This window comes from Mus caroli, unplaced genomic scaffold (assembly GCF_978045245.1).
Source record: "Mus caroli unplaced genomic scaffold, Mus_caroli_1 scaffold_3, whole genome shotgun sequence".
NCBI classification, from domain to species: Eukaryota; Metazoa; Chordata; class Mammalia; order Rodentia; family Muridae; genus Mus; species Mus caroli.
The window spans coordinates 104,791,388-104,813,349 of record NW_028227258.1 but is presented as its reverse complement, the minus strand read 5'-3'; the positions used below and the strand labels follow the sequence as shown (position 1 = coordinate 104,813,349).

Sequence of the window (21,962 nt, the reverse complement as noted above, 5' to 3'; positions counted from 1 at the left end):
GACCATTTAGGAAAGATTAGGAGATGTGTCTTTATTGGAGGATATGAGTCACTGAGGGTGGGCTTACAGTTTCAAAAGCCTTTCACCTTCCCCAGTGTGTTCTCTGCTTCCTGCTTGTGGATGGATGTGAGCTCTCAGCTACTGCTCCACCATCATGTCTCCAAGCCTGCTGGCAAGTTCTCTACCATGGTGAAAATAAACTCTTATCTCAGTGAATAATCAAGACAGTCACCCACAGAGGTACCCATAGGCCAATCTATAATCTAGGCAATTGCTCAATAGTGGCTTCCCTCTCAGATGACTCTAGGCTGTGAAATTAAAGCTAACTAGGGCAATGCTGTCCCTCAAAAACTTTCCATCCCCTAAGAACCCTCTGCAAAGGATGGGGAAAAAAGCTCAGCTCACTAACATTACATAAGTAGGCTGACACTAAGCAATAAGAGCAACTCCCTTCCTTATTATCTGTCTTATTTAGAGTTGCTATTGCTGTGATAAAACACCATTGCGAAAGCAAGTTGGGGAAGAGAGGGTTTGGCTTACACTTCCACATCACAGTTCATTGAAGGAAGTAAGGACAGGAACTCAAGCAGGACAGGAACCTGGAGGCAGGAGCTGATCCAGAGGCCCTGGAGGAGTGTTGCGTACTGGCTTGTTCCTCATGACTTGCTCAGCCTGCTTCCTTATAGAGCCCAGGAACACCAGCCCAGGGATGGTACACCCACAAGAGGGTAGTCCCTACCTCATCAATCATGAATTAAGAAATTAATTAACTAAGAAACTAATTACAGGCCTGCCTACAATCAAAGCTTATGGAGGCATCTTTAAAATTAAGGTTCTCTACTCTCTGATGACTTTTGCTTGTATCAAGTTGAAATAAAACTATCCAATACAAGATTATAATGAAATTCTTATGCTATTTAAAACTCCTAAGTATCACAATTCACTTAACAAGCCCCTCACTACTGGACATTTACACACCTCTTCCTACCTGTATTCTTTAGGCGAGAGTCCCAGGATCAGTACTATTAGGTGAAAGGGCACAGATATTTTATCTGCTCTTAATTACTCTTTTTTTCTATACTGGAAATTCAACCCAAGGTCTTGCATGTGATAAGATAGTACTCTAATACACAGTTACATAGTCTTATATTCGCTTACTTTATAGGATGAAAAAGTTGTTGCCATATTACAAATGGCTCATAAGAAATACAGATTTTGGAAAGTAGTCATTCATAAGAGAAACTAAACAGTATTTGCAATATACAATTGTTTCTCACTGGCCAACCTGTCGTTAATCATATTCCATTGTGATGGTTTGAATAAGAATGACCACCATAGGCTCATATATTTGAATGCCTCATCACCAAGGAGTGGAACTGTTTGAAAGGATTAGAAGGATTAGGAGGTGTGGCCTTCTTGAAGTGGGTGTGGCCTTGTTGAAGGAAATGTGTCACTGCAGTGGGTTTTGAGGCTTCAAAAGCCCACACACTACTCTAGTACCACAAGTGTTCCATGCCCTGCCATTATGAGAATAGACTAGCTAGCCCTCTAGACCTTTAAGCAATCCCCCAATTAAATGTCTTCTTTTATAAGATCATGGTATCTCCTCCCAGCAGTAGAACACTAACACAGCACTGATGCCAAAATCCTGCTATGCTCGAAATATGCTGGTCTAAAGATTTCAACAGGTCAAGATACCATAGGAAGAGTGTTTAGAAATTAGCACCCTCTGCAAAGTACTTTGTTTTAGTATACAAAGTAATACATAGTTTTTTGTTGATCCTTCTCATCCCTCTGACCACCCTCCCACCTGTACCTACCCCTAAAAGTCCTCCATCCACTTTCTTGCCAAATGCCTTCCTCAAAACTTCTTTTTCCCTTCTTGTTTCATACTGTCTGCCCACACTCCCACCCACACATATACAAATATAAACATCAAAAGCCAGACTCCGCCTCTGAGAAGGAATGAAGAATTTGTCGTTCTGAGTCTGGGTGACCTCAGACAGTGTAAAAATTTCTAGATCCATCTATTTCCCTGCAAACTTCATTTTTTTTTTTTTGCACATAAATAAAATTTCACTGTATAGCTAAGGCCACATGTTCCTTATGTATGCATCTACTACTGATGAGCTTCCAGGCTGATTTTATTTTCCTGCTATTATGAAGAGAAGATCAGACATGCAAGTGCAAGTATCTCTGAGGTAGGACAGTGTTCTTTAGGTCCATGCCCAGGCTGTGGATAGTTAAGTCATACAGGACTTCTATTTTTAAATTCTTCAGAAACCACCATACTGATTCCCATACTGGCTGTACCAGTTTACACTCCCACCAACTGTGAATAAAGGTGCCTCTTCCCTTGCCAGTATTTGTTCTTTTCCTTTTTTTTTATGTTTGCCATTCTGACCGGATAAGATGGAACCTCGAAGCAATTTAAATCACATTTCTCTCATGGCCAATAAAGTCAAACAGCTTTTAATATCTGCCATTTGTGCTTCTTTTGAGTTCATCAGGCCATTCACTCATTGGCAGTTTGGAATCTGCATTATAAATTCTGAAGTTCTTTATATATTCTGCATATTAACATCCTGAAGTCTGAAGTATAGCTGGTACCATCCCTGGCAGTGACACTATTTGGGGAGGAAGGGGTTGGGGGGGGGGCAGGATCATGGAACTTTTATGAGGTGCAGCCTTGCTACAAGTAAAATGTCCGCAGCCAGCCAGCTCCCTGCTCCGTCCAGCCACCTTCTACCACACCTTCCCTAACACAGCCTCCCCCTTCCAGAAACTTTTCTTCAGGACAATCTTAGTGGTCACACACCTTTAACCCCAGTGTTCAGGAGGCAGAAGCCTACACCAGTGGGACTCTGTCTCAAACAAACAAAACAAAATAAGCCCCCCCGCAGGAGCCGGTGCAGCTGTGAAGGCCAGCGCGACTCAGTGCCGAGGCTGGCCAGGCATGGCTCCCCTCGCCTGATTCGAGGTGCTCAGTGTCTGTAGACACGGCCCTTAAACCCTGCTCTTGCTTGTCTTCCAGAAGTAAGGTGGCAGTAATGCTAATGCTGACAAGCAAGTTGGAGCGGCATGATGGTCTCAAAGGATCCCGGACATCAGCCTCCACATCTGACGCTACTCGGAGGGTTTCTGTGAGAGACAAGTTGCCCGTTAAAGAGGTCGCAGGACTTGAAGCTAATTTACCTTGCACATGTAAAATACACTTTCCTGACCCAAACAAGCTCCACTCCTTTCTGCTGACTATAAGCCCAGATGAGGGTTACTACAGGGATGGAAAATTTCAGTTTGAAACTGAAGGCCCCATTGCCTACAACATGGTGCCTCCCAAGGTGAAGTGCTTGACTGAAATCTGGCACCCCAACATCACAGAAACAGGGAAAATGTCTAAGTTTACTAAGAGGACATTCAATTGATGGCACTGGCTGGGGTCCCACTAGAATGTTAAAGGACGTTGTTTGAGGATTAAACTATTTACTGATCTCTTGAATTTTGATGATCCACTGAGTATTGAAGCTGCAGAACACCATTTGCGGGACAAGGAGGATTTGGGGGACAAAGTGGCTGAATACATCAAATGACATGCCAGATGATAAGAGGAGAGATAGCAGGTCTGAGGACGTTGTCACAGTTGTCTCTGATGTGAAACAGCTTAAGGTAGCCCTCCTCCCCATCCTCATACTCCCTGTCAGCCCCTTGGGATTGTCCCAGTCCTGCGATCATGCTGTCCTGAAGAAGACCCTCCTGATTGCCCACTGTAGGTTTCAAACAACATAATACAGCAAGAAAGTGTGTCTGAGCCTCGAGAAAGCTGTCTGCTTCCCTTAACATGTTTACTGAAACTACTGTCTAGGCTGTCTGGTGGAATCCCTCCGAAGTGGTAATGAACTCACCACTGCGCTTACTTCCTTTCCCCCCAGCAAATGGTGGCCTGCACAAGTGATGTAATGACACGTTCCGTGTGACTGGCAGGAACTCCGTTTTTATGGAATCCGAGGTATCAATTCTTGGGGCTCCTTCCTGTGCCTTCAGAAAGGTCTTGCATAGGCCTACAACTTTTTTCCCTCCATAGCTTCAGTATTTAAAGTTTTAAATTAAGGTCCTTGCTCCATTTAAAACTGATCTTTTCCGGGTAACAAATGCAGATCAAGCTTCACTTTCTGCAGGCAGAGGTCCAGTCACCCCAAATCCATCTGTGGGAAAGGCTGTCCCTTCTTCTGATGTGTTCCTGAAGCCTCGGCGAAACATTAGGAGCTACTGTGTGGGATGGTTTTTCTAGGTCCTCTATTTCACTCCATTGGTTTACATGTCCGTTTTTAGACCAGCACCACACTGTCTTTGTCAACATGACTGTGGTATAATTTAAGGTCAAGTATTTTCCATACCTCCAGTGACACCCCTTCTGTTTAAATAGCTTTGGCTATCTGTGCTTTCCAGCTTCATATTAATTTTAGGGTCGTTTTTTGTTGCTCTTTTGGTATGGGTTTTTTTTTTTTTTTCCTTTCTTTCTGTGAAGACTGTCAACTAGACTCATGATACAAATTGCAGTAACTCTGTAGATTACTTTTGGTAGAAGAGGCGGTCTCAGTATTATTTCCAAATTCATTCTTGACATAGAGTTTTTTGTTTGGTTGGATGGTAGGTTTTTGTTTCTAATGTATGAATATTACCTGCCTGTATGTATTTGCATGTGGTCATGCATGCATGGCTCCCACACAGACATCAGAACCCCTGGAGTTACACAAGGTTTCTAGCTACTATAGCAGTGCCTATGTTGTGTCCCCCAGCAAATCAGTGACCAAACTTTCCCCAGGGAGAGAGTTAGGCTCTGAAGAGATATAGAATGTTGGCCCTCGGTGTGCTGGACGAATGCTGCACTAGGTTCCACTGCATAATTCCAGCGATACACATAGCTCACTCCCCAGCAATGGTGAGAGAAAGGCAGCCATTTTCTCTTCCTGGTTGTCTCAGGCCTGAGTTCCCTGACCACACTTACACATACCCTTGAGCTTTTCCTGCTCCAGTTCACTCTGCAACACCTCTGTGTCTGATATTTCAAGTGCTATGAGATGTTCACAAGCACACAGCTAGTACTGATTAGTTGGGTGGCTATGGTGGCGCTGGCAGCAGCAGCGGTGGGTGCCTGGGTCGTCCATCAGTGGGCGGTCTCTGGCATGCACAACAAATGACAGCTTGGTGCAATAACCCAAGAATCCTGCTCCCTCTCTTAACTCTATTCACCCACTCCTCGGGTGCAGCTTCGAACTTGCAGTCTCTCCCAGATCTCTGCAGAATGCTGATGAACTGACTTGGATATTAGAAGAAAGGTCTTTTTTTGTTTTGTTTGGTTTGGTTTGGTTTTGTTTGGTTTTGTGTTAACAGTGTCTTGTCATATTGCCCAGTCTAACCTAGAAACTGTTATGTAACCCAGGCCAACCTGAAACTCAACAATCTTCCTGCCTCGGCTTCCTAAATGTGTGAATCACAGGTCTGTACCATCATACCTAGCTGAAGGAAGGTTTGACTATGCCAGGTTCACAGGCTGAAGTATGTAGTAGTATAACTAACTAACAACAGATGGTTCTTGCTGCTTTGCTGTCTCAAAAGGGTACACTTACTGGTTCCCATGGCAAAAAACAGCGAGCAAATAATCAAGTATAGCAGTGAAGTTCAAGAAGCCAGCCAGTACCAATTAGGGGCTCTGTGCCCAGGAAATCCCACCACCAGACAGACACTGTCTGCAAATGGCTGGGAAGTATGGTCTGGTGCCATCAAAAACAGATGAAAAGCAGGATTTGGTTAAGCATTTGCCCAAGGAAAAACCTTACCAAAATAAAGGAAAAGTGTCCACTGGCTGCCAACTGAACTCAGTTGAAAAGAAGGGTCTGTCCATTATAGCCAATCCTCCAACTATTTAAACAGTGTTGGGTGGAAAGAAGACTTAAAATTCTGCCAACTCTGTCAGTGTACTGACTTCCTGAATAAAAAATACTCAACACTATCATTAAAAAGTAAAACATGCCAAGATACGTATTCTGGAGAGAGACAAGAAATTACAACAGGGATGCTTCATTCTGTTTAAAAACATCAAATTTTCCAGCGTTGGGACAATGAAAAGGCAACAAACTCTATACTGCATGGTAATAAAGCTGGCAAGGGATAACATTTTCAAACACTAATATTGCTACCAAAGAGCAATAGCAACAACTAAGATTTCAGACATACCATAGTCTCCTAGGCAAATATAACTGGGTGCCGTAAGCAAAGTGCTTAGAACCTTGTAAGCCCATCATCAGCTAAGCCGACAAAATCAAAAGGGAAACAAGGAGCCTGCCAAGCCTATACTAAAACAAGTATGCCTTCTGGATCCTTCTCAGCCAGCCAAAACTGGGATCCCAGGCCCCTTAGATTTGACACTTAACTCACTTGAATGAGAACAGTAAAACGGACACAGGCCTGATACTCTCCCTCACTTCTTGGTTGAAATAAGGCCAATTGTCTCAAGATGGGTCCCATTGGGGTTACTTATTTGATAACAATGAAATCTCAATAACATATTGCTACAAGTCATGAAACTGCCTATTTGAACTTTAAATTGTAGGCATGCATAGTCAAGGGACATCAGGATACACACAGGGATATAGTCACAAGTTTGTGCTTATTCATATGTCTGGGTAACATCTGCAAGACACAGACTACAGAATTGGTTTTCAGAAACTGATAACTGATTTAAAAAAAAAAAATGAATAATCTGGCACTTTCCACAAGAGCTGTGGCCTGCCTAAGTAATTATGACATTTACACATCATTTTTTTTAAAGGTGGAGTCTTAGGTGGCTCAGCCTGGCCTAGAATTCACCTTAAGCTCTGCTTACTACCTCCAGCCTCCAGGGTTATAGATTACAGACATGCACTTCCAAAACCCAGCTACAGCTTCTATATTCTATCTCTAGGAATGCTTACCCTTGAAGCCCAGCCACCATGCCATAATGGAGCTCAAGCAATCAGAGAGAAGCCCAGAAAAGAAGAAACCAATGAACCCAGTTAGCAGCCACTTTGAAAACAGATACTACTGCCACTCCAAAGATACTGTGTGGAGCAACACATGGATAAATCTATACAAATGCAAGAACCTATACGAATGACAGACTTGTGAGAGCAGACTAACGATTATTTTAAAACCAACACCCCAGTCCTTAGTATCTCAGAACACAGAACAACGTTCAGGTTCTAATAAAGCAATATTCCTACATTCAAAAATACACCAATGTTAAGAAGTGGGCACTATTTCAAAAGAAACAACACAAATGACCCATCATGACCTGAAGTGGAAACTTAAGGGTTCTTTGAAGAGTTGGTTGTATTGGATGGTGTTTTGTTGAGGCAAACACTAAGAGTGTTTTCTTGAAGTGGACACAGTTGAAAGACTAAGGCAGACTCCTGAAGGAACACAGAAGCAGACACAGGAGAGAGGATGTTATGCTAAAGCAAGCACATGAAAGGACACATGATGAAGGATTCTTTGCTAACTACACGAATGCACTGGTCCACCTTACATTTCGTAATTAAGCTGCATTTGTCTGGACTCGGAGGACTCAGGCTGATTGGATGCACATGCTGAGGAAAGACACAAAATGTTTGGAGGGTATAAATAAGACCCCACGGAGTGATGGAGTGACAGAGACAGAGTGTGGCTTGCTAGTACAGCTAGCTGGACAACACCTGTGGGTCTCGAGTCTTCTCTGATCTTAGCTTCCCTGAAAGAGACACAGCTGAGAACTTCTCCTGGTGTTCCTGTTGGTCCCTCCTACTGACTGGTGCCAAGGCTAAGGCCTGGCTGTCTCTGCTAGGTCTTATCACTGCTGTTGTTGCTAAGCTGACTCTACCAAACAGAACTACTGGTGTATCCGTGAAGTGTTTGCGAGTGGATAGAGCTGCTGCGGCTGCTACCTGCTAACCTATGAACTGAACTGCTGATTTGTAGACAGCACAAACAGGAGTTGCTCCAAAGAACCATTTCTAAACAAGCCCACTTCCCTGTATACTTTCTTTTCCACTACCTCTGGTGGGTCGTGGACCACAAGGGAGTTTAAAGCATTTAAGCACTCTCATTATAAATAAGGTTTGAAAAAAATTCAAGTTACAATAACCATTTCCCCTTTTCTTGAGACTGTATGATCACATACTCCTCAAAGCTTTCCAGTAGCTAATACCTAGTTTTTCTTGAGTTCACCGTCAGCCCAAATACTCCCAAAACTAATATGTTCCAATTCTCCATCCTTTAATATCCTGTAAACAAAACTGCAAGTACCATAGATTCTGACTTAAAATACTGGGCTTAAAAAAAAATTATTAGATCTATTTCTCACATCAAGTAGTTTGGGGGAGGGGACAAAGTGACAATAAAGTCTTCTCAGAGGAGGAGGGGTGGGGAAATGTGTCTCCACAGAGCTGTGAGAGAAGCTCTGGTACACTGAAGGCAGAGTTCAGTAGAAATTTTCATCATTTTTATCGTCGGCCATGGTGTAAGAGGACATTTAAAATCCTCTGTGTGCTCCGCGAGTGAGCATTCACAAGTCATTAAGCTCTTTCAAAGCAAGCTAAGTATTCAGAGGAAAGAACAGCTAAGGCTCCAAGAACAGAGGCAACCTGATGCATTCTTCTGCCAGTTTTCCTTTCAGCCTCAGTCTGGAGACGTTTTGAAATGCCAGCAGTCAGACTGGGTCATAAGTGATTAGAGACGTTACATTAGAAAGCGGAAGCCCTTGATAGGAACTGAAATAAGAACATTAGCATAAAGCAGGTTTATTTTAGACAGGCCTTGGCTGGCCTTGAACTCAATATGTAAACCAGGGCTGCCCTTGAACTCAGAGATCCACCTGCTTCTGCCTCCAGAGCTGCCATTAAACAACTCTGAAGGGATCACTGAATCCTTCAGGTGGCTAATCGGCTCACCACTGTTAAAGGTAACGGGACTAGTGCTCAAGGATTTTTTTATAAGAAAAGCTAGATTTTTAAAGCCAAAACTAACCAGGCTCCCTTCTACTCTGGACGGCACATGTAAAAATCTACCCACAGCCTTCAAAACATACTAACTTTGGGCTAAAGTTTTAAAAGTTGGTTAAGAACCCATGAGGGTATATGAAGCTTTCCTGGGAAGGAGTGGGTTACCAGCAGCCAGTCTCCCTTTGTCTCTACCCACCCTGGACTATAAGCACGTCTCCTCACTCGGGCCCTCTGGCTTCCCACCAAGTCCTTGGGAACCAATTTACTAAGTCAGTCAAGAAACCAGCTTCTATGAAGTAATAAAGGAACATGGAGTTCATGACTGAAATCAAGCTGGGCAGAGACATAAAGGGGCTTTTGTTAATAACTGTACAAGGGAACACACATGAAGAGAAGCTTCACAAGGAATTCTGACGTCGTAATTAAGATTTATGAAGAATTGTCAGGGAATGTCTCAAACACAAGGGGAAGTTCACATGAAAATACTGCTTTATAATTTCCTTAGCTAAAATATAATTCAAAGGACAGTTACTTCCTAATAATGCTAATAATTATAAAGCTGGGGGTTCTCCCCCTCCTTCCCATAATTATATTCCCTTCCCAATCCCCATTCCATTTCAGTCTCTGGAAACTCTGAAGTAGAGCCATGAACCACCCCACTGACAAAATCATGAAAGCAATGACATTTTTCTATTCCGCACAGAAAGTTTTTGTGTTACACGGTTTTCATTGTTCACGTCCTTACTGGTGCAGAAAATCAACTGACATTTTTCTCCTAATAATGATTGGATTATGAGATAATGTCAGTGGGGAAAAAAATGCTGTTGTGGTAACAATACTTCTGTGGTGTTAGTAAATGTCACATACAAGAAGTCAGCCGAGAGGCTGCACAGATCTGACACACGCATTCTCTATACTCAAGGTCAGGGATGGGATACTGCTACGGCTACAGGCTTTAGGGCGCATCCACAACACACTATGAGTTGGAGAATATACTTAAAGAGCAGAAGACTTCCATACTTTATAAGCAGCAATAGTACTACTGACAGTGATATATGCAAAATATTCGCACTTTATAACATGAAGTCCATTTGTTTTAGATCCTCCTAATCTTTGTTCCACGTTCTAGTACTATTGTACTGCTTTATAGGTGAAGAAATTTAGTCTCAGAAGCTCTGTAATTTGCCTAAAATTTTGTTGCCAGATCAAAACTGGAGCCTAACTCCCTGCGATATAGGGCCTGCTCCCTGCAGCTCATAACATGCAGTTCTCACCCCATCCCACACACACTACACAGGTTCTAAAGGGCCTCACAAGAGTTTGTGGGGCGCCTAAACTAGCTTTGATCACTCCTCATCATAAGAGGGCCTCCTCAACTGAAAGAGAGACCAATTTCAGGAAACCCAAATATTTGCAGGACGTGTTCGCCTCGAGTTCTATTTCAATGTTCTGCTGTCATTTGGAGAATGCAGGAAATGAAGGAAAGAGGTCAGAGACAGAGCCCCTGGACTTCCAGGAGGGCCAGGTGTTCCCAATACCACAGCTGCTGCCACAAGGCTGCCTTAATCCCAGCCCCTAGCCCAGCCCCATTCCTCCCGGCCCACATGACGACCAGCTGCTCACTGTTTCTCTATAGAGCGTTGGGTGCTGATGTCAGGCCCGCCCAGGGCTCCTATCCTTGAGCCCTCAAGTCCTGTCCTTCCTGCTGAAGGGTTACTGACCCATCTTCACACCCTCCTCCAATCACACACTGTGGCAAACCAGAGGGCAAGGCAGGATAGGTGCCAGGAGAAACCAAGCCTAACCAGAAAACCAAAGCATTATATTTCTACATTCTCCTTCATAGAGCCAATAGGCAGGAGTGTCTATGGACACGTGAGTGGTGACTTTTTAAGCCTGTCCACTAAAGAAAGGAAGAGGAGCTGAAGAGACAGGAATGAGCCCTGAGAAGGCCCAGTGCGCAAGGACTATGCAGAGTAGAGAAGGAAAACTAAGTTCAGAAAGCCTGGGGAATAGCTGTTTATCACACCAGATGGCCTTCTGAGCAAGCAATGGGCTTCATCCTAAATGCCAAATGAAGTGCTTTCAATCACATTTAAATCATAAGCACAATAGTAAGACATCCATCCTACTAGAAAACATTCTTGTCACAGCATGACAATAAAAAAAAAAGTCAAAGAAAAATAAGACCACTCTTACGGGAGAGCGGCCAGTGAAAGACTGCAATGGTCCAATCAAAGCCAGTGATGAGCTAGACCTAGGCTAAGAAACATGAAAGGCACACCAGGAATTTAAAGGGCCAATGAGGAGGAAAGAATGTGTGAGGTCCCAGCTTGAGGAAAATTTACTGAACCACAGCATAGCACCTTTAAGGGGACATACCCAAAGGCCAATGGATAGAAGGAGCTAGCACTCAAACATTTAAGCTCCAGGTTTAGACCAGAAGCTTGTCTGAGTAGAGTTACTGAGTTATTGAAATGTGGCTGTAAGTTACAATATACACACACAGCCCAAACCCTAGCTACTCCCCTAAGCCACTAATAGTCCCCACTCTGAACTTTCCTGACCCTAAAAGCCTGTTCACTGAAGTATTGGGAACAAAAAGAAGGTAAGAATATGAACAGATACCATTAATGGCTGCGGCCTTAGTAAATTCATGCACTGAAATATAAACTCCCAAGATGAGGTCTTCTTGAAAGGATTAGATCCTAAAGGCTCAGAAGCAAAACTAGTGTCCTGCTAAAGAAGTCAGAAAGATATGTCCCTTTGGTGACAGATTCAGAAACAAAGAACCACGGGGTCAGACAACCACATCTACTATCATCTTGAACTTCCCAGCTTTCAGAACTGTGAAAATATATGTTTACCACTCATCCGATATAGCATCCTGAACATACTGAGGCACATATTAGTTCATACACATGCATTTTCCTGCCACCCAAGTTGAAGTTTTTTAAAAGATTTACTTGGTGTGTATAGTGTCTGCATGTGTGCCTATGCATCATGTGCAGGTAAATACCCAGAGGCCAGAAGAGGGTATCTCCTGGAGTTGGAAGCTGTGAGAGGCCTGATTTGGGTTCTGGAAACCAAACTTGCATCCCTAGTAGGGGCAGTTAGTACTCTTACCTCTAAGCCACCTCCATCCCCAAAGTTGAAGTTCTCAAAAGTACATGCCCTAGTTGTCCCAAGAGACTGTTGGTTCAAAATAGTGTAGTCCAATGAGTACTTGTGCCATTTGTATTTGCAAAAAGTTTCAATGTCCCCTCCAATAGTGGCTGAGCCAATCTTGTCAGTAACTTTAAAATAAAACATACAGCTTATAAAAGTCCAAGGCCACAAAAGATACAGAACTACTTTAGGAGAAAGTGCCAATATTTCTCGATTCCGTCACATGACCTAGCTTGGCATCACAGCCCTCTTATGTATAAGGAGGTGATCTGAAGCCGGGTGTGGTGGCGCACGCCTTTAATCCCAGCACTCGGGAGGCAGAGGCAGGCGGATTTCTGAGTTCGAGGCCAGCCTGGTCTACAGAGTGAGTTCTAGGACAGCCAAGGCAACACAGAGAAACCCTGTCTCGAAAAAACCAAAAAGAAAAAAGGAGGTGATCTGAGCCAGCTACTCAACCTCTTTGCACATTAACAGCTTCTTTGGTAGGGGGAGGGTAGAGAAGCTGAACAGGTTTGTCCATAGCAAATGCTGGGCAACACAGATCCACCTTCCTACAGCTCATGATAATGACATAAACACCTACATGTAATTACAATTGCTCCAAGACAGCAGGATACCAAAGGGGAACTCTAAGTCCCCAAGCCCCTAGGAAGGTTAGGGAGAAATTCCAAGAAAGAAGTTCATTTTTTGTTCTTGGTCGCTCTGAAGGGTTTTTTTTTGGGGGGGGGGTTACTGTTATTAATTTCTGAGATATGTTTTGCTGTTATTAATTTCTGAGATGGCTGAAATTATGAGAAAGATCTGAAACCAGATTTGATTTGATTTGATATGATTCTGAAACCCTGGTAAGTCAGCGCTGACAAAAAAGCAGAGAGGACCACAGTGTGAAGAAGAATGACAGAAATGCCATCTCTCCTATTGGGTGTAATTATCGTTACAGTTCTACTATCCTAACAGCCTAAAAACACCACCCCCGTATTAAGAAAAAGAAGAAGAAGAGAGAAAAATGTGGTTATCAAGGCAAAGCTACGAGGAGCAGGGCAAAGCCTGGCCTCAAACTCCTGAACCTCACTGAGCGGTTCTGTCTTCACCAATTCAAGCCAGATTATATTCTATTAAAGGCAGGTTTATTGGGAAGATGCTCTCTGGTGAGTTCGCAGGCCTTGGGGGAGGGGGCTTTACCATGGGGAGAGAGGGATGAGGGAAGGGGGAAGAGAAAGAGAGAAAGGGTGTACACACATTCACATTCGTGCAGGGAGAGAAGAAGGAGAAGGAAGGGAGGGAAGAGAGAGCAAAATGTCTGGATTATATAAGGGAAGAGCCTCTGGGGGAAGTGCAGCCCAGCCCCTGGGCTGGAAAGTTCAAGGTTGGGGGCAGGGTATGCCAGGTAGGGACTGAGGGATGCTGGATGAACCAGGAGGCCAGGTCTGTTTTGATAGGTAAAATATAGGATTACAGGCCTGTGGCGCCACGCATGAAGCAACTTTACCAGCCATTGCTAAGTATTTATTAAACATTTTCAGTTTTTCTTGATCTTCCCATTTTTATTTTGTTTTGTTCTGTTTGAGACATGATCTCACAGTATAGCTCTGGGTAGCCTGGAACTTATTATATAGGGTGAAACTCAATAGATCCACCTGCCTCTGCCTCCTACTGCTGGTATTAAAGGCATGCACCACCGCACCTGGCCTTTCTTAAGACTTTTTAGAGATGGCCTAGTCGGCCATCAGTGGAAAGAGAGGCCCATTGGTCGTGCAAACTTTATATGCCTCAGTACAGGGGAACGCCAGGGCCAAGAAGTGGGAGTGGGTGGGTAGGGGAGTGGAGGGAGAGGGTGGGGGACTTTGGGATAGCATTGGAAATGTAAATGAAGAAAATACCTAATTTAAAAAAAAAAAAAAACTTTTTTAGTATCCGTTAAATAAGCTCCCATTGTTCTAGCTCACATTCTGCTGCTGTGAGAAGCACCATAACTGAGAAGACACAAGAGTTTATTCGGTTTATCAGTTGCAGTCCATCATCTAGAGAAACCAAGGTAAGACCTGAAGCAGAGATCACAGGGGAGTGCTGCTTACAGACTTGCTTCCCCTGGATCACTGAGCCATCCTTCTAATACAGTCCAGACCCACCTGCCTAGGGATGGCACCACCCACAGTGGGTTTCGGCTTTTTCTATCAATTAGCAATCAATACTTGAACAGGTATGCCCACAGGCCAATCTGACAAGAGAAACTCTTCAACTAGGGGTCCCTCTTCCCAGGTGTATCAAGTTGACAACCAAGAATAGCTATCATGCCAATGAAGACGGTTTTTCCAATAAAGAACAATATATAACACAAATATGAATTCCCTATCACTGCACAGAAGGCTTACAGCGTGGATTGTCTTCTGTGTCATTTGTGAATGTGGCATAGTAATTTTTAAGCTGAAAAGGGATCTCCCTAGGTAACTAACCCAGGCTAGATTTGACCCTTCAGTAGTCCTGACTAAGCTCCTCAAATGTCCAAATGCCACAACTGCTGGTGATCAGAACCACGTGAGGCTGTCGTAGCAATTTTCTAAGACTCACTTGCTTGGCCTTCCCTAAAATCTTAATGGAAGCATTTTCCAATTTAAATAATATAACCAAAATTAATGACTTCATTCTGTCAGTGAGGAGTCAGCACAAACCTCAATGATTAACCACTTAGGAGACTTCCAGGAGACACAACAAAGATCTGCAAGGCTCTACAGTTTCTTCTGATAGCATTTCCTCAAAAGCATCATAGAGAAACTTGCCAAGAAAGAACTGAAGCAAGCTCATGAGCAAATGAGATAGAGGGGCAGAGAAAGGAGAGAGAAGAAAAATTCATCCCTCCAAGTATAGATTACTGCCAGTAGCAGATGCTGAATAAAGCAATTAATGTGGAAAGTAGGAACATAATTCCAGAGCTGAGGGTCTAGAGAGGTGGCTCAGTGGTTTAGAGCACCAGCTGCTCTTCTTAGGACCTAAGTTCAGTCCCCAGCAGTCTACAGAAGTCTATAACTTCAGTTCCATGGGTTCCAATGCCGCCTTCTGGCCATCATGGGCACCAGGTAGAAACATGATACATATACATTCAGGCAAAACACTTACACACATAAAATAAAACATATATATAAATGTTCTCATTGCTATCTATTTTTTAATGAAGCTTGAATTATATAATTGTATTGTTTTGCTTTAATGCATATTAATTACCTATCATGCTGCTTTTACCAGTAAGAAAGTCTAGACAACAAATGCCATGTAGAAAAAAAAAAGCAGCTGAGCTAATGAAATATAGCTTGTTTTCTGACAATCCTTTCCCCCAAACACAAATCTACCACTATCAAGACTCAAACAATTAGCAAGTATTAAACATCTCAGCACAGGGTTTAAGTAATGTTTAGATAGATAAATGGAAGGAAGTATAAAAGAGAGCTCAATCACGTGATAAAGATAAGATCTACAGGGAGCCTGGGAGGTCACATGGTTTACTGGAGGTTGTGGTGAGCTTGTAATCAGTCTCGCTAAGAGGATGAGGTAAAAGAACCGAGGTAAAACAATGGAGGGCAGCTTAGCAAACATCTCAAAAATAAAGCCAAGTAGTGATGTCAAATCTCAGCATAAGTCAGATGCTTAGCCAAAGTTCATAGCGCAACCCTACATTATGAATCGAGGCCTACACCAGATTCTGCAAGTCTCATCAAGACCCCTGAGGCTTCCCCAGAACTGACTCTAAACAAATGACCTAATAAAATACACACAACCTTCTCCACTACCCGCTTCAGGAAATTATTTTGCTAATTCATTAGAGAAGGGTAAGGAGATTATAATGTGCAGCCAGTTTCTGGGAGACAATCTAAGAATGGTTTCTAGATTTTTAAATAGCTGAAGCACGTGAAAATAATAATTCTTTGTAACTTGAAAAATCTAACATGGTGTGTTAGACTGAGCACAAATACACTCACTTGTTTATAGATTGAGCAGCAGGGATGGGCACTTTCAACAGAGAATATACAGCATTGTGACATTTGAGTATCTGGCCCGTTTTACAGAAAATGGAGATAGCTAACTGGATTTGTTCAACTTCATCTTCCACAAGGTCAGCCTTATCCTGCTGGTCAACCGACTTGCAGTCCCTCACTGGCTATTTTCCTCCTTGATTACTGAAACTCCACAGCAACCTATTGTTTTTTACAGTCACCAGAAAACAAAGATTAAAGTTTCCACAGAGGAAACAACGGCCTTCCTGTGCCAAGATCCTCCGGTGAAATTAAAGCAACACTTCATTTGCACGGGTTTGTTTCTGTCATTTTCCCTACATGAATTCAGAGGATTCCAACAGTTCACTTCAACAGGCAGGAGAAAGAGGGAAAAAAAGATACTAGGCTAATAAATTGACCCTGTGTGGGGAGAAGAGTCTTTTAACACTACATGGAAATGAAGGACATTTTCTGTTCCTTTGAGATGGTGTTCCAATAATCAAAACTCGCAAGCTGTCCATCTTCTCTGATACTGGAAAATGATGAGATGCAATTGAAAAATAATACAAAATTCATACGTGATCAAAATGATTCTAAAAGTTTCTTTAGATTTTTTTTCCCTCTACCGCTACACAAAGCAATGCCTTGAAAGACATATACTAGTAATAAACCCATTCCTGGAGCCTTTGGAAATAACTCAAGAGTGTCTATGTCCATTTACATCATGAATCCAGCTCTTATGCCCTTAAAGTTAAAAATGGCTCCTTTCCGTTTTAATTGCACATTTAAAGAAACCTAGTATTAATTCAGCAAGGTAAACAGTTTCCTGCACAACATAAATAGAGAATTATTTGAGTTGTAAATGGTAATTGCTAAAAGGAGTGGGTGTCTTCTTGTCCCCCTTAGTACCAGGACAAGTTGGGAGTGGGGGTGGGGTGGGATGGGTAGAACATGAAAAGGCTGGAAGACCTAGGCCACTCGGGGTGTTCTGAGGTTGCCGACTCCCAAACACAGACTCCATTCATCTGCTGGCCACTCACTGGTCAAACATCAACTGAATACTTTCCTACCTGTATAACACCCGGGGAATTACAAGAGGAAAAAGACCTGACACTGTCCTTAAAAACAGAAACTAAGGCAAGATGTGTGTGCAGAACCAGAAAAGCTACACAGAAGATAATGTGGGTCAGAGGTTGGCTAACAAGAGCCTACAGGCTATATCCAGCTCTCATTTTGTGTTTTAAAATATGGGGTTTTGGGGAGTTTTTTGTTTGTTTGTTTGTTTGTTTGTTTGTTTTGAAACCTGCCCGTGTTCATTCATTTATATTTGGTCTATCAGTACTTCAGTTACAGAGTTGACTAGACACAGCAGAAACCATGTCAATTGTTGAAGACACTAACACTCACTAGCTGGCCTCTTTTAGAAGCTCAACTCCTGACATTTGCTTCAGAGAGATACATATTCAACTATGTATACCAAAAGGGAGACTACATGTAAGAGGTGATTGTATCTCAAATACCGAAAGGGCTGGGGACATAGCTTACTATGCAAGTCCTTGCCTAGCATATACAGACCCCAGGTTTCATCTCTACCACCATAGGCCAAAAAAAAAAAAAAAAAACAAACCTCTGGTTTTTCTCCACATCCTATAAATTCTTTGTCTAATTAAAAACAAAAAAACTAAAGAGTTTCAAATTCAGAGTGGGAGAAAGAAAATTGTGAGCGTCAGAATGGCTGAGAGAAAAGGAGCCAGAATGTTGAATAGACAGTATGAATGGAAATATGTGTATGATGAGTGGAGGAGGGGCTGAGCCAACTGCCCTAGGGCTTACCCAGGGCACACATCTACCAGTTTAACACAGGTTGTGCATAGCTTTTGTGACTTTACCACAAGAGTAGTCTCTTGCTCTTCCAGCCTCTTTGATATCCATGGCAAATCCCACTGGGACTTAGTAAACTTTCAAAATAAAAATACTTTACATTACTGCCTAGACTGGCACTGAGCCCACAGTCATGGTGATCATTCTTTCCTTCAGCAAATGAGAACAGCTTGGTGAGTCATTTCATGTTCCATACATAGAGAGTTAGGCAAAGGACTGGATTAGACCCCTGAGTTGTCCATCCCACTCTACAACTTATACCAAGGAAGAGATTGAAGAGATTTTTATTCTAAACCAGAAGGTACAATAAAAATAAAAAAGCAGATAATCAAACAAGAATGCAGTTTTCATACAACCTGGCAAACCCCAACTGTGGCATGATATTTGCAGTAGGTAAAACTGGAGCTATATAAAATCTAGACCAAAGACCAAGATTCTGAGGTAAAATTCTTTGACAAGGTCTCCCCAATTTGCACCATTTTGTTAACATGAGCACATGGATTGACCAGAATTCAGAGAAAGAAGAGAGCTAAAACCCCAAACTAAAATCCCCACTACCAATGCAGTATACCTATACCTGGGCAGTTGGACACCACTCATTGTTGGACAGCGGAAAACAGAATCTTGAAAGAGAAAGACATCACTTGTGATTAATCTCCCTGTCCCTTGGTGCCTAAGAGTATGCAATAAATGCTATTTGAATGAGTCCCTTAGAAACTTCTATTTCCCATCAATTAAGTGATATCTCCTTGTCAGGGGAGTACCATTAAGAGACTCCAACACCTTGGGCCACTGATTGAAAATTCTTTCCATTTTGCAAATGGTTGGCCATTTTCTTTTACAGTCAAGTTCTTAGTATGTGAATGTGAATGAGTCTTTTATGCCCAGCACAAGGATAATCAGGTTTACTAGAGTGCCAATTACTCTAAGTCCATAACTGTTCCCAGCTACACACTCAGTGTACCCATTCAGTAGTAATATTGCCTGACTTCCGAGGAAACTGAGATCCAAAGAAATGAACAAGTTGGCCAAGGACTCAAGGCAAGCAAGGGGGATGGTTGGGAGAAGGGCCACACCATGGAGGTGTCTGCCACACATACTGTTGGGGCTCCTTTATAAATATTAGTGTATGTGAACATGTCTGTTGCGTTGTCACTGGCAATATTTTACTGTATCCTGTTTTTCCAGAAAAATGAATCACCCCCGATGTGTGTGTGTGTTTATCCAAGATAACAAAACAAAACAGAAAAGGCCCGAGAACAATATTGGTGTGGTGGAGGCCATCCTGACTGTAAACGGAAACATCGCTGAGTCAATATCCTCAGTGAGAGACATCCCTTCATAACACACACCAGGAACATTCCGAGAGGGTCCAAACGAGCGTGAACGTCCAAACCGTACAGCTAAAGCTCTCCTACACTCAGCCAGCAACCGGCACTTGCTCTGCGCCTGTAGACATTTCCTGTCTCATATCCAATTCATCTCTATAAACCTCATCCTCCCATGCCCCCAAAGCCTCCACGGGATGTCTTAAAACGAGAAGAGCTGCTTCCTGAACCTCTTTTCAGTGGCTCTGTCTTTAAAGTCTCAGCTCTGGGATGGCTTTCTCCGAAGCTCGTGTATTCAAATCCCCAGGCTGGCACAAAGTATCTCTCCCTGTGTACTTCTCTAGTCTAATAAATCTCTTTCATGTTGACATGCAGTATTAGAAGTCATTTTCAGACTTGTAAAGATGTCGGTTACTTAAGACATGCATTAATTGATTAGCACATTACAGAGTTTCCTGATACTGAGAATCGATGTGGAAAGAAAGATACTTAGTTACTCTAAGCCTCTAAGGAGACAGGGAGGTAACGTTACTTTTCATACTTAGGTCAGACATGAATCTAACTAGGGGATGGTTGGTTTTGTTTGGCATTAGGTAAAAAGCAGGGGAAACTGCTGTTAACAATCTCCCTCGGAGTTTCCTTTGCCATCAGAATGTGTTTTATCTGAGTGAGACCAGCACACATCCCGTTTTTCTCTCCAGCGTCAGTTAACATGGATGGCTGTTTTCCACTTAGGAATCACAGAGTGCCATGACAAAGTAGTCACACTCAGAAGGGCTGCTGGCAAACAAAATGAACTGGAAAAAAAAGTAAGCAGGATTGAAATTTTATCTCATCCCGAAGCATCTGGCTACAGCTGTAATCCAGATACCCAAGTGTTTTAAGCTGGACAATGAGGTATTCAAGTTCAGCCTTGGTTGCAAGACTTCATTTCAAAAGAAGAGAAAAACAACAAAACAAACAAACAACAAAGATCCCTCGCTGTAAGACCGGAACACTGTGTAATCAATTCATCTTATTTTCCTGTCCTCATCTTTCTCCAAGTTCATGTGGATGAGCCCAAGCTACACAACAGCCCTTGCACTGGACTTCAGGCTGCAAACTGTAGGTTTTTTGGAAACCTATGAGTTCCCACAAATTAGTCATATATCATTATTTATAGCTGACCCCATTTTTTAAAAGTATGTGGATTCTTCTAAAATTCTATATAAATCAGGGCCAGTGAGACACCTCAGGACATAAGGGTACTTTCCAGCAAGTCCAGTGGCCTGAGTTCAATCCCTAGCACCCACAGATAGGAGCGAATCAACTCTTAAAAAGTGTCCTCCAACCTCCAAACACAGACCATGCCCCAACCTCCAACCCAACCACACATGCATACATAATAAAATGTTTAAATAAACATTATAAATAATATAATGTTCTATATAAATCAAATTGTAAGTATCAGTGGACTCTACCCCACCCAAAAGATATAAAAATAAAGTATAGAATTAGTCAAAGGAAATCATTAGCCCAAGGAAAAGAACTATTATTATAGACACATACACATTGAACTCCTAGAAGCAGACATACAAAAGTGGACAGGAAAAACTCAGCAAATTATGAGAGGAAGTCCCTTGTAGTAGGACCTCGCCCCACTTACTTAACGAAGCAAAATTCCTTTTGAAATCGCTTTCAAGGATTACTTTTTAAAAAGCTACTGCCTGCTTTTTTTTTTTTTTGGTTTTTCGAGACAGGGTTTTTCTGTATAGCCCTGGCTGTCCTGGAACTCACTTTGTAGACCAGGCTGGCCTCGAACTCAGAAATCCGCCTGCCTCTGCCTCCCGAGTGCTGGGATTAAAGGCGTGCGCCACCACGCCCGGCTCTACTGCCTGCTTTTTAAGGATGAACTGAAACGAGAGGTTTGAAGATAATGAAGAAAAACGTGAGGGCTCCTGGAATCAGCCTGGCTATGGAAGCCTAGGACAACAGTGTCAAATAACACAAGAGAAATAATTTGAATGCAATGTGCTAGTATCAAACTGGAGGTGCTCCCCACCACACCCGCAACATCCTTGAGCGTCTGTCTTGGTACCAGAGGTTAGCATGTTTATCCTTGATCCTTATACCATTACCCACAATAGGCGAGAGGCTAGATGTAAGTCAGGCACCGAAAAGTGCTCTTAGCCAATGCCAGAACTGTCATGCCTTTACGTCTGGTGCTTGCAGACAAATGGAGAAAAGCAGAAATGTGTATCACTCCTGTTATTAGGGTAAATGAAAACAAATACAGGGGGCTTTGTGAGTGTATATATGAAAGAAACCTTACAAAAGACAGAGCTGACTGAGATTTGAACCCAATTCTATCTAGACCTAAAGTCTTTATGTTTCTCCAAACTTCAGAAACTCGGAAAGGTAAAGCTAGCACCCACTGGGAGGGCAAACAGGAAAAAAACCTGTCCCTTCTCTCCTTTCCCCAGCCACTACCTGGACTCCAAGGTCAGGGCAGAATCAATGCAGGGGACAACACCTCCTCCAACTGCTTGGTATCCTCAAGATACTCAGGGACATCCAACCCAGACAAACCTGCCACTGTAGTGACC

At 42.7% G+C, this 21,962-nt stretch overlaps 1 protein-coding gene and 1 pseudogene across 2 annotated transcripts in view; one reads left to right on the top strand and one right to left on the bottom strand.

Annotated features, from left to right (window-relative positions):
• Positions 1-21,962, bottom strand: part of Wwtr1 (WW domain containing transcription regulator 1) — a 119,592-nt gene that overhangs the window by 69,278 nt on the left and 28,352 nt on the right. The window lies entirely within an intron of this gene.
• LOC110291175 (NEDD8-conjugating enzyme UBE2F pseudogene) lies at positions 3,051-3,602 on the top strand (annotated as a pseudogene).